Consider the following 14,270-nt stretch of genomic DNA (forward strand, 5'->3'; position numbering starts at 1 on the left):
TAGGACATGAATTAGTCTGTTTAAGAGACAAACAAACAAACAAACAAATATAACTAAATACAGATGCTCAGCAAACAGCTTGACCAAAATTTTTTTTCACCTTACATTTCAACAGAAGAGGACAATGGTACTCTCTGATGGAGTGACTGCCAAGGGTATGTGAAAAGCCTCGACACTTAAAGAAGAAACTGCTGTCAGGGTGGCAGCTTCAGATATATGCCACATTACTGGACAGAAAAACAGTCCTAGTAGAAGCATAGGTGGTGTCTTCTGCCCCTTGTGATGACAGATACAGGTCACTTTACCAGAGAAAATTTAAAACAGGAGTTGCCTCTGGATTGATATGAGAAAAAGACAACTGACATCCCTGTTAATTCTTATTTATTCTCAAAAGTACAAACTCTCTGAAATGAGTAATCTTTCCCAAAGTCATTAAATGACTTGCATTTTAAATTATTAAAATATCATGGGTGCCTGGGTGGCTCCGTCAATTAAGCATCTGACTGGGGTTCAGGTCATGATCTTGGGGTCCTGGGATTGAGCCCTGCATCGGCCTCCTTGTTCAGCAGGGAGTCTGCTTCTCCCTCTCCTTCTGCCCTTCCCCTCCTCCCCGTTTGTGTTTGCTTTCTCTCAAATAAATAAATAAAATATTTTAAAAAATAAAATAAAAAATTAAAAGATCCAATGTTGATAAAATTATTAAAAAGTTCTTAGGAACCTACTGAACTATGTAACTGGCAAGAAAGTCCAAGATTTGAGTAGAGTCATCCTCAGACTTTAATACACATTAGAATCCCTCAGAGCGCTTTAAAAAACCAAATTATCAGGCCACAGTCCTCAAAACAATTAAATTGAAATCCCTTAAAGTGAGACTCATTCATGCATTAGTATGTTTTAGAACTTCCTAGGTGATTCCAATGTGTAGTTGAGCTTGAGAACCAGTGTTCCAGTACAGAAAATAGGATTTCCTTTAGTGATTTTCTGATGGTTAAAGAATGAGATTGAGTTTTAGAAATAGATCAAAATGATTTAGGCCTCATAAGTACCTTCCTTCATTCCTTCACGTTTCTTTCTTTGTCTTTTAAGGATGATGATACATGCCCCATTAGGTATCTGGGAGGCTTAAATTAAGCTTAAGGAATTTGAAACAGAAAAGTTATTCAAGACATAGTTTTTTTTCTCCTCTCCATATGTGTAGACTGCCACTCATGACACTAGACCCATTAAATTCCTACCTCGTTTGTTTTCTTTCGCTTGGTCTTTTTTTTTTTTTTCTTGTTCTGCCTTTATACCTCACTAACGGCTCCGCTTTACTTTTTTCTTCACCTTCATTTTACCTTCGTTTTTCTTCCCCATCGCTCTGCTAAATTTCTGCCTTACTGATGGAACTCAAGAATACAGACTTTGAGAACCTGTTTTCAAGTACTCTGTGGCAATTTTAACACCAAATTAATAACAGTTGGATCTCAGCACCTCACTTTGTTCTTCCTTCAATCTTCAGGACAGCCAACCTCAAAGAACACAAACATCATTTCCAATATATGCTCTTGCCACTAGATGGGGCTCAGAGTACACGATGGATATTCCATGTTTCAGTGGCTTCATTCTACTAAAGACCAAAATTTATCTAGAGACCATAGAGCATTTAACAACTTTTTAAAAAGATTTTATTTATTTATTCATGAGAAACAGAGAGAGGGAGAGAGAGAGACAGAGGCAGAGACATAGGCAGAGAGAGAAGCAGGTTCCATGCAGGGAGCCCGATGTGGGACTCGATCCTGAGACTCCAAGATCACATCCTGGGTGGAAGGCAGGAGTTCAACCACTGAGCCACCCAGGCATCACTTAACAACTTTTTAGAAGAGGCTGGTTGGATGGGGTTGGGGGACCATTAATATGAGAATAAAAAGGATACCTGAGGATAATATTAACTATTATAAGAGAACAGAATTTGCCACTTCAAAATATGTCTCTCTGTCATAGAGACTATGTTAGACTGATTATTTTTAACAAATTCCAAATACAGGAAAAGTTCTGAAAGCCAAGTAAAAGTTAGCCTTTTTGTAAAACACATTTACATGTATAATGAAAATATCCAATTATTATGGTGTCTCCCTCTCTGTACCGAGAAGAATGACTAAATCTCTAGAAACTGATCAATGCAGAAGGCTAGGACTTCAATCTGCAATAACAACCTTCCCCTTGTTTACTGTGCTTTTCCTGGTCACCTCCCTTCCCCCTCGTAACTGACTCCTCACCCCCAACATCTTCTTTTCTCTTTAGCTCTAAACAATATTTAAGGGGGATTAAACAATATTAAACAATATTTAATGGCTTAGGCCATTTTGAGGAGTTATCAGTTTTCCTGGGTTTCTCCCATGTATACAGGAAGTATACATGTTATTAAACTTCTGTCTAGTTTTCTCCTGCTAATCTGTCTTATATCAATTTAATTATTAAACCAGCAAAAGAACCTAGAGGGAGAGGAAAAGAAAATATCCATGCTTCTACACTATTAGGTTTGAGGTTCAGTACCACTCGTGTTGAAGAGGTAAGCGTTCTACATCCCATATATGCAGAAAAAACTAGGTGGGTAGTAATAAAAATATAACTAAAGGTTGTATCTTTGGGGTGTTGGTTTTACTGGGATAGCACACATGTATCTGGGAGTAAAAAAAGGTTAAATTACAAAATCCCTAAACTCAACTATTACTACTACTAGTTAGTAGTGTATTTAATAGCGCTACATGGAATCCATACTTCTGATCAAAACGGAATAGGATGCATTTTCAGTTCACATTCAGAACTGGAATTTGTGTAGTCAAAGGACTAGGTTCACAAAACTCTCTCCAGGATTTCAGGAAAGAAAAATTGATGATTAAGAAGGGGACAGGACAGCGTGACAACAATCAGAACAGGCCCAGAAAGCTAAAGTGAACTGGAGAGGTCACTAGAGGAGCACAATCTTGGCACTGTTTCTGTGTTTAATGCCTGAATTTTAAGAAATTAAAAAAACAGTAAAAAAAATGTAATACTAAACTTCATGACCTGAGTATACTCTGTGCCACTAGGAAATGCCTAGCAGTAAAAACTTCTATTTTTTATCCATATTGGACCTCTATCTAGTTGTTTATTGCAGTTTTCATAAAAATGCAGGTTCATTTGTACCTGGGTGGCTCAGTTGGTTAAGCATCTGACTCCTGATTTCAGCTCAGGTCATGATTTTCAGGGTCTTGGGGTCTGCTTGAGATTCTCTCCCTCTCCCCCGGCCCCCACTCCCTGCCACCACACACACATATGAGCTCTCTCTCTAAAATAAATAAAGAAATAAAATGGAAGTTCAGTCATTTTTGAGAGAAATGATCCTGCTAGATATTGTTGCTATTCACTGATTTCCAAATGTATCCCCATGTTGTCCTGAAGTTTAATATTGGTACCCCAATATGTATCTGGTTTCCTGACATGGCCTGACCTAAAACCATTTTGGGCATGTGGTTTTCTTTTCAACAGAAGTGAGGATAAGGCCCAGCATTTGAAGTTACCAGGACGAATTTCAATTGAATATTTACAAATTTTATATAGTGGAATTCTGGGTAGGATTTTACCAAAGGAAAAAAAAAGTTCTGAAAACAACAGTTATAGATACTATATTGAGTTAAATAGTGTCACCTCCCCAAAATTCATGTTGACTCAGAACCTCAGAATGTGGAAATAGGGTCTTTGTAGACATAATTAAAGATTTTGAAAGGAAATCATCCCAGATCTAGGGTAGGTACTAAATTCAATAACTAATGTCTTTTTTAAGTTTAAAGGAGAAGTAAATTTGGACACAACAAAGAAATAATCACATGGAAAAAGGCCATGTAAAGATGAAGAGTGAGATTCACCAACCTTTGCTATCACAAACCAAAGGACATCAAGTATTTCAGGCAACCACCAGAAGCTAAGAGAGGGTCATAGGATTCTTTCTCAGAACTTCCAGAACAAAACAACCCTGCCAACACCTTGATTTTGGATTTCCGGTCTTCTGAATTGTGAAAGATAAAGTGTTATTGTTTCAAACCACAAAATCTGTGATAATTTGGGAAATCAATACAGATACCAAGAATAATTTGACTTCAAATTCATCTCACAAACTAAGAAAACTATTAAGTAAATCCCATGCATTTTACAAAATCCTGAAACCTGCAGCAGGCAGAACAAGTAAATATCACCCTTAATAAAGAGTATTCCAGAATGATTAGACCACAGATTCCTTTCGCCTTCCTTCTAGTATTTCCTCTTTTGTCATTGCTGATGCTTTGGGATTGCCATGCTCCCTCGAGGTGACTCATGCCAGGTGCTATTAATGACAGCTCATCAACGGTCCTATTCACGCTGGCCTATTCAGACATTTCAGGACTGAAATGAGGGCCAAGAGTTATAGGAAGGACTGGCAATGATTGTAGTCTCTACATCCAGGCACTTCCTAAAAGATATAATAGGCCAAGATATGTGGGAGGAAGCAGACACAAGAGGGACAATTCCTAGCCAGAGCAAGGTTGTAGGGAAAGAATAAAAACTACCTGTGAAAGACTTTTACTACACTTGAGCCATAGACAAAGTCAGGTAGGAAGGAGAAAAGGGAGCATCTTGGGTTTCTTTGGTAGCCTTTTAAAAGGACTTCTCCTAAACAATCCATCTATGCAAAACTAGATAAGAGGATGTTGACAGGACTCTCCAATATCATGAACACTATGATACTGAAGGAAAGAAATGTCAGAGAGTGTTAGAAATATAAATTCATTGCTCCTACAAATACATTTTTAACATCTGAAAGGGATATGTGATCCAACAATGTTTGAAATGTTTGCCACCTCCTGGAATTTTAAGAGGGAAAGGACAAATTCTACATAGGTCACAATTTTCTCTACTCAGGGAACTCCCCACCCTCAACCCTGTCTTCTCTTCTCCCTTGACCAAAATCATTTTCTTTTAGTGTACATGTTAGTGACTCATTTCTTACCTTCAACAATTAAAGTTCTTATTAGTGGTATCCCTGTTCTATCTTCATTTCTCCTATTTCTAATATATTCCTCATCTGATATAAAAATTTATCTAGTCAAGAATTTCAATGGAGTGAAAACACACACGCATCAAACTTCATAGCCACAATTCAAACTGCTTAATATAAACTAATGTACATTTTCACTTTATCTTGCACTAGCCCATTAAATAATCCATATGCTCTAAAGAAATAGAGGATGTACTGCCATATTTACTTTGTAATTCTATTTTTTTCTTTTATATACCCAACTGCTATACTTTCTTCTTTTCCTATGTATTCAAACCATACCTGTTTTAAAGTTTATCTCCTTCCCTGATCATCCAAGATAGAATTAATGTCCTCTTTAATAAATTCTACTAGTATGTGCTTATAATTAATTTGATGCCACACATCTCATTGTAGTTCTTTAAAAATTATAAAATCATAGAATATTCTAGATAGAACAAACTTAGGAAATGTATGTCTCCATATAGCCATAGCTTCCTGATAAAAAAGAATTGCTGGGGGTGGGGAAGGGGTTCCTGGCTGATTCGGTCAGTAGAGTGTGTGACTATTGATCTCAGGGTCTTGAGTTAGAGTCCCATGTTGAGCACAGAGATTACTTAAAAATTATACATAAAAGAATCACCAGGGAGGGTGCTTGCTGAAAATATATATTCCAGGATGGTGCTACAAATGTAGTTAATCAGAATCTTCAGAGCCTGGGCATCTGTATTTTTAGCAATGTCCCAGGTCAATTTATAAATACCCAAATTTGGTAAACATTGGATCAGTCTATTACTCTCATTAAACAGATGAAGTAAGGGTTATCCTCTGCCTAAAGATAAGCACCATGCCCAGAGATCATATGGGTAGTTAGAGGCAGAGTCAAACTCCAGGCTAAATAAGGTAATGTGCCCTTTCCATGATATACATAATCCCATCCAGCACTATAAGCCTTTGAGAGAGTAACTGAGTCTTTGCTTCCACCACCACCCACCCTGTGGTATTTTGCCTAATAAGTTGCATATAACCAGTTGAAAAATGCATGGCAAATTAATTTTAGGGATATAAATAGCAGACTCTATGCCAGCAGCTTCCAAATAGGTTAATAAAAATCATATTACTTGATACAAGTAGTTTTAAAACTGAAAAACACCAGATTTAAAAAGAGAGAGAAATAAATGAATTTGAACTTGATTCTGAATAAATACCAGCACTTAACTCATGAAAACTCCTTCTCAATGTTCTCCTTCCACTTGTCAGAGACTATAAAATATTTTAATTTTATCTTGATGACTGGGAAATGCATATAATGAAGGTCTCTCAGGTAGAGTCTGTAGAGCTAATGGGGAGATATACCACAGGCAGATGAGAAAACTCTAGACCCACTATAAACACAGGAGGGAGCTATGAGATTTAAAAAGATAAAGCAAACAGAAGAAATTAAAAAAAAAAAAAAAGCAATGTGGCTGTCAGGGCATATTGTTTTAGGAAATAATGAACGTTCTTCTAATTTTCCACCCTGTGATACAGTACTATTTTATTCACAATTAAGCCTCTAGGTTTTTGTAGTAGTGTTCTTTTAAAAAAAAAAAACCAATTGTACCTTCTTGGCATCAGCATTTTTTTCCATCTTTGCTATGTGCCCTGCACTTGTTTTGATCTGACAAACTTAATGTCATTTGATAGGATGAAAGCAGACCATTTTCTGAGAGCTGAGTGCTTCAAGGGCACTCATCCATTTTGTGAGGAATTTCTATCCCTTTCTAGTACTTCTATCTTCTTTGCTTTAGAAAACAGAATAAAAATGAATACATTATAAGGTCTGAAATTCTGTCAGAAGAAAAAAAAACATTAACTTCATATTGTCTCGCATCCCAAGATGTAGACAGAAAGTTATGTTAAATATAAGAAGCATTTTACCTAAAAATAAAAAATAAAAGTAACAACTAATAGAAAGAACTTAACTGTGTATTAGTCACAATAATAAGGACATACATAAATGATCTAAGTATTTTATTTAGTGTCCACAATATTTAATAGCCACAAAATTGCCATTCAAAGAGGTACTTTCCTTTCCATTTTACAAATTAGGAAACTAAAATTTAGGAACTTAAATTAGTCAAAATGAAGTGTCACTAAATAAATAAGCCTTGATTGAAATCTTGATCTGCCTGACTCCAAACCTGAAGCAATAGCCTATTATGATTAGTAGCATGTTTGTAGGTTTAGCCTAATCAACTTTACCTGGAAATGTGTTAGAAATACAGGGTATCTGGCCCCACTCAAAATCTACTGAATAAGAATCTGCATTTTAACAACTCTTCTCATATAACTCGAAAGCAAAAAAACAATCTAATTAAAAAATGGGCAGAGGACATGAACAGAAATTTTTCCAAAGAAAACATACAGATGGCCAACAGATACTGAAAAGATGTTCAACATCGTTAATTATCAGGGAAATGCAAATCAAAACTCATACCTTTAGAACACTTTTTATCAAAAAGACAAGAAATAAGTGTTGGTAAAGATGTGAAGAAAAGGAAACCCTCGTGCACTGTTGGGGGAATGTATGTGGGTACAGGGTCACCAGCAAGACCCCAAGACCTGATCTTTACTTGCCCACCTGCTTATACTCACCAACATTTATCCCACATTTTTCCTTAAGCTCTTCTTTCCAGCATCTCTTAACTCAGGCAAATGGAAAGCAAAACTACTCCGTAAGTGATAGTGGCTATCCTGACAAGACCTCCAGCCAGCCCAGGACCACCCAGGCCAGTTTGATTGTAACCCTCAACTGATGCCTGCGCAAATGGACCATGGAGTAACCTCTAGAATGACCAAAAACTACCTTTATACCTCATTATAATACCAAATCTCTGCCCAAGGAGGAGCACAAGTTTCATTTATATAACATACAATATATGTATAGGCATGTTTCCTTAAGGAGCATGTGCAGCCTCCTGCCTACCTCTACATACTATGACAAGGCTTCCTTTTATAAATATTCATCCTAACCTAGAAAAAGGAACCCATTCATTCTTGCTCGGGGAGTCACAGCTGTGTCAGTTATTCCCCATGATCTCCTTATTTGCTGTAAGTAGAGTTTACTTTGCACAAAACTTCACCTGGTGTATCTGTGACTCACCAAGGAGTGAACTCACATTGGTTCAGTTACACAGCCACTACGGAAACAGTATGGAGGTTCCTCAAACTATTAAAAATATAATTACCATATGATCCAGTAATTCTACTAATAGATATTTATTTGAAAAAAAACAAAAACACTAACTCAAAAGATGAATACATCTCCACATTCACTGTAGCATTACTTACAATAGCCAAGATATAAAAACAACTTAGGTGTCCAATGATGGATGAATGGATAAAGAAAATGCAGCACAGATGTACAGTGCAATATTACTCAGCCATAAAAAAAGAATGAGATCTTGTCATTTGCAACACCTTGGATAGACTTTGAAAACACTATGCTAAGGGAAATAAGTCAGAGAAAGACATATATCATATGATCTCACTTAAAAAAGATATGGAATCTTTTTTTAAAAAATAAGCTCATAGATACAGAGAACAAATTGGTGGTTGCCAATGGGTAAAGGGAGTCAAAAGATACAAACTTTCAGATACAAAATAAATAAATCATGAAGATGTAATATATGGTATGGTGACTATAGCTAATAATACTTTATTGCATACTAGAAAGTTGCTGAAAGTAAATCTTGAAAGTTCTCATCACAAGAATGAATGAACAAATCAACAAACAAGTACTATTGGTGATTTTTAAGCACATTAAAATTTGAGAAACACTGTTATAAATGTCTAGAGTGCCAGTCCTCTTGGAGGCTCAATGAAATATATGTCATTAAGTTTAGTAATCCAAGACATAAACTAACTGGAAGCTCAAGCATCATATTAGGCCCAAAATGAGTCTTAAATTCAGAGCAATAACTTTATATCACTTATTTACTTTAAAATTTAGTCAGAATATGAAACTTTTGGAAACATGTGACTAGTGTATGATCACTATTCATAATAAGGAAATATTCAGGAAGTTCTTAACACTTTAAGTTATTATCTATAGAAACTGTGATAAAGAGGAGCCCTTGTTTTTCAGGGACTTAAAGTTGCACTTAACTATCTGTCTTAGAATACAAAGTAAACTCTTCAATTAAAAAAATTATAATGGGGGCACCTGGGTGGCTCAGGTCATGATCCTAGGATCCTGGGATCAAGCCCCACATTGAGCTCCTGCTCAGTGCAGATTCTGCTTCTTCCTCAACCTCTGCTCATCCCTCTGCTCATGTTCTCTCTCCCTTGTGTTCTCACTCTCTCTCAAATAAATAAATAAAATCTTTAAAAAAATAATAATGGGTAAACTAAGACTGCTTCATTCTTCTTTTCTTTCCTTCCTCATTCCTCACCAATCTCTCTCCTATGTCTTAAATCCTTGGAAGAATAGAAGTTACTCTTTTGTAGGAGACATTTAAATTTATAAGAAGCATCTCCATTTGTAAAAGTGTCTCCCTCATTGTACCAGGAAAATGATGACTTGACTAAATCTCTAGAAACTGCCATAGAGACAAAGACCTCAATCTGTATAAGAACCTTACCCTTGTTTACTGTGTTTTTCTTGGTCACCTCCCTTAACTGGCCTCCCAACTTCCCATCCCCATCTTCTTTTGTCTTTAAATTGAGATGGTATTTAAAGTAGTGGCTTGGGCCATTTGAGGGAGTTACTCTGCTTTTGGGGGTCTCTCCCACGTTTACTGGAGGTATACAGGTTATTAAACTTCTCTATTATATCAATTTAATTATTAGACCAGCCAAAGAGCCTAGAAGGGAAGAAGGGCTGTATAGTTTTCGTAACACAGATTGGACCTTCACTGGCCAGACACTGCTTTTTCCAGGGCTACTACAGCTGAAAGATCCTGGCCTGTCTGACAAAAAGCCAGCAGAAGGTGAGAATTCTTATCAGGTCACTTTCCTGGATCTCTGTCTTCAGGGTCTGATGGAAACAAGAATGTTTTATATCCTTTTCCTTTAAAAAAAAAGATTTTATTTATTTATGTGACTAAGAGACAGAGAGAACAAGCAAAAGCAAGGGGAGTGGCAGAGGCAGAGAGAGAGGGAGAAGCAGACTCCCCAAAGAGCAGGGAGCCTGACATGGGGCTGGATCCCAGGACCCAGGGATCATATGACCTGAGCTGAAGGCAGATGTTTAACCAACTGAACCACCCAGGTGCCTCTTACTCTTTTCAATATTTATATTAACAGGAGAAAATATTTGTGGAACTCATTCTTTGGGTATAATGAAACTAGTTATCCTTTTTCTCCAGAGATATTAACTGTTATTCTTTGTGTCTGTTGTGATATTTGTTATTAAGAGGAAAACCATTGAGTAGAACACAGACATAGGCCCCTATAAGTCTGCTGTCAGAGCTAGCTTCACAGACTAGAGCTCAGAATTCTCATCACACTGTCATCTGTTTAGACACATGAGGTACAATCTGTTGCAAAGGGACATCATAGAAGCCAAAGCAATAAAATTAGTGGGCACCTGTAGAGCACTTAAGAGCTGTTAGAGCACTCACCACCTAACTCCAAGACTGCTGTGTTAGAATAAGTTGGTCACAGAATGGATTAGACTGACACCTGGTGTCAGTTTCCAGGCAACCAACCACTCAGTAAAATACCACATAATCACCAACCCAGTGGCCCATCCCTCTGAGATCTCAGTTTGGCTCTGAGGGATCTATGGATTAACTAAAGCTGTTAATGTGCATATGGATAGGTGAATATAATGTGCAACCAGGTTTTCCTTTTGTTCTGTCTTGAGAGCTTGGCTTTATGACTAGTGGGAATATTCTCTCTAATATCTGCCAACAAGAGGATGCATGTACTGACATACATCTGGCAAACAGCTGAATAAGCTACAGATCTGAAAAAAAGAGGGGGTCATAGGAATCTCTGATTTATAGACAGTCAGTCAAAATCACATGTAACAACCTGGACTTGTGACTGGTATCAGCATACTCTTTGTCCAACTGCCAGATCATAGGAAAGTTTGTCATAAGGGCCCTAGTCCATAAGATTGTCTCAATCTTCACTGTATTGGTAGTGCTGGAAAACTCCCATTCTAGTAGTGCCTTGCCTAAGTGTCACAGAGTAGGCAGTCTGTGACTAGAGGAGTCTCACATTCCCGTAGGAAACAAAGAACACCCTTTGTACTACACCATTCTTCCTACCAGTGACAACAAAGCCTTTTCTTTCTGAGGCTAACTCTGGGAGTGAACTTTCTGGATCTTGTGAAGGCTGCATCTTTTGCATTCTCCTTTTGGCATGCCTCTTGCTTCCATGGTTAAGGCATAAAAAGGCTTACTGGGTGGGGTGCCTGGGTGTCCCAGTCAGTTAAGCATCTGCCTTGGGCTCAGGTCATGATCCCAGAGTCCTGGAATCAAGCCCCACATCAGGCTCCCTGCTTAGCGAGCAGCCTGCTTCTCCCCGTCCCTGCTGCTCATGCTCTCTCCTACTATCATTCTCTCTCAAAATAAATAAATGAAAATCTTAAAAAAAAGACTTATTGGATGTAGACTTACTGGATGGATTACTATTGAGATTAAAATAAGATCCTACTTGTCAATGGCCAGATGATAGATCCTTTGGATTGGACAAACTTCAATATCAAAAACAATTTTTCAAGAGCTCTCATCTTAAATTGTTTTATTGATACCTATTGGAAAATCACATTGAAAAGTGGATACAAAGGAATAAAATGGCTACCTTTAAGAGCTACCTTAACAAAAAGAACAGAAATTAGACTCCTAGCAAAAATTAGAGTAGACATCCAATATAAATTCCCCTTCTCCACCAACTCCCTGGCCCTGGCCCTCCAAAAGATCTTTTGGGTGTCTTAGTCCCTGTAAAGCTCCCTCTCAAAATCTAGCCCCATCACCCCAGCAAGTCCCTTATATCCCCAAAATCCACCAACGCCCCTAGAAAATCCTTTAAACATTCAGCTGCCTGTTTTGACTTCCCTTTCTTTTTTTTTAAGATTTTATTTATTTATTCATGAGAGACACAGAGAGAGAGAGAGAGAGAGAGAAACGCAGAGGCACAGCCAGAGGGAGAAGCAGGCTCCATGCAAGGAGTCCGACCTGGGACTCGATCCCGGGTCTCCAGGACCATGACCTGGGCTGAAGGTGACGCTAAACCGCTGAGCCACCTGGGCTGCCCTGACTTCCCTTTCTTTACAGGATTTACCCCCTTTTTGAACTTGGCCACAGTAACTTCTTGCAAGATACATCCACGAAGGCAAGAGAAACAAAAGCAAAAATGAACTATTGGGACTTCATCAAGATAAGAAACTTTTGCACAGCAAAGGATACAGTCATCAAAACTAAAAGACAACCTACAGAATGGGAGAAGATATTTGCAAATGACGTATCAGATAAAGGGCTAGTTTCCAAGATCTATAAAGAACTTATTAAACTCAACACCAAAGAAACAAACAATCCAATCATGAAATGGGCAAAAGACATGCACAGAAATCTCACAGAGGAAGACATAGACATGGCCAACAAGCACATGAGAAAATGCTCTGCATCACTGGCCATCAGGGAAATACAAATCAAAACCACAATGAGATCCCACCTCACACCAGTGAGAATGGGGAAAATTAACAAGGCAGGAAACCATAAATGTTGGAGAGTATGTGGAGAAAGGGGAACCCTCCTGCACTGTTGGTGGGAATGTGAACTGGTGCAGCCACTCTGGAAAACTGTGTGGAGGTTCCTCAAAGAGTTAAAGATAGACCTGCCCTACGACCCAGCAATTGCACTGCTGGGGATTTACCCCAATGATTCAGATGCAATGAAACGCTGGGACACCTGCACCCTGATGTTTCTAGCAGTAATGTCCACAATAGCCAAACTGTGGAAGGAGCCTCGGTGTCCATCGAAAGATGAATGGATAAAAAAGATGTGGTCTATGTATACAATGGAATATTCCTCAGCCATTAGAAATGACAAATACCCACCATTTGCTTCCACGTGGATGGACCTGGAGGGTATTATGCTGAGTGAAATAAGTCAATCGGAGAAGGGCAAACATTATATGGTCTCATTCATTTGGGGAATATAAAAAATAGTGAAAGGGAATAAAGGGGAAAGGAGAAAAAAGGAGTGGGAAATATCAGAGAGGGAGACATAACATGAGAGTCTCCTAACTCTGGGAAACGAACTAGGGGTGGTGGAAGAGGAGGTGGGTGGGGGGTGGGGGTGACTAGGTGATGGGCACTGACGGGGGCACTTGATGGGATGAGCACTGGGTGTTATTCTATATGTTGGCAAATTGAGCACCAATAAAAAATAAATTTATATAAAAAAAAGATTTACAGAGAGCACTCCAGGCTGATCCCTAGTTCTGGGGTACAGAGATTACTCATGTAAATACTAAAATCCAAGAAGTGAATTTAGCAAAACAAACAAACAAACAAAAAAACCAAGATGGGCAGTAGGGCTTGCTTTGCTGCTGTCCCTTATAATTCCTCCTACTTTCTAGGACCTTATAATCGGGATCTGCCAGCCTCAGGCCTTCCTATACAATGTTTTTTGTGGAAGTATCCTGGACCTCCACCACAAAGAATTCATGTCCTTTGGACAGCAACAAATCTTCTGAGTTATAAGACCCTTTTACCTCTACATTCAAAAGAGTCTACTAAATTTAGAGAAGAATAGGAAAGATTAGCAGCCATTCACAACCCCACTCACAGGGACCTCAACTGGCTCTTAAGGGCTGTTCTTCCCACCCATGATTATCCTATAGCTATCAGACAAACCAGAAGCCCCCTGGAGAAAACTCCCACGCAGAGTAAATGACCAGAACCTCTCTCAGGCCATGCTACAAATGACCAGGCAATGGCTCAGATAGAGGCTGATATTCAAGGGCTCCAGGGAAGCTTTCCCCCTGAGGTGATTAAGTATAAAGCTGAACCATGCACTCATAAAGAAAGAGAGTATCTGAAAGCCTTTGTTAAATGCTTTGTACAGACTTCTTGAAGACCTAATGCATTAAACCCTGAAATTCTATAGCATAGAAATCTTTAAATCCCCACTTGGGTCATAATAGAAGTCTTCTCTCTGATCTAAGAAAACAAATTGAATATAATTTAATTGGATGGGCAGGTCAGTTCCTTGATATTCAGACTACATCCCAGTTTGTTGGG

Source organism: Canis lupus, chromosome X (assembly GCF_011100685.1).
Source record: "Canis lupus familiaris isolate Mischka breed German Shepherd chromosome X, alternate assembly UU_Cfam_GSD_1.0, whole genome shotgun sequence".
In the NCBI taxonomy this organism is placed as follows: domain Eukaryota; kingdom Metazoa; phylum Chordata; class Mammalia; order Carnivora; family Canidae; genus Canis; species Canis lupus.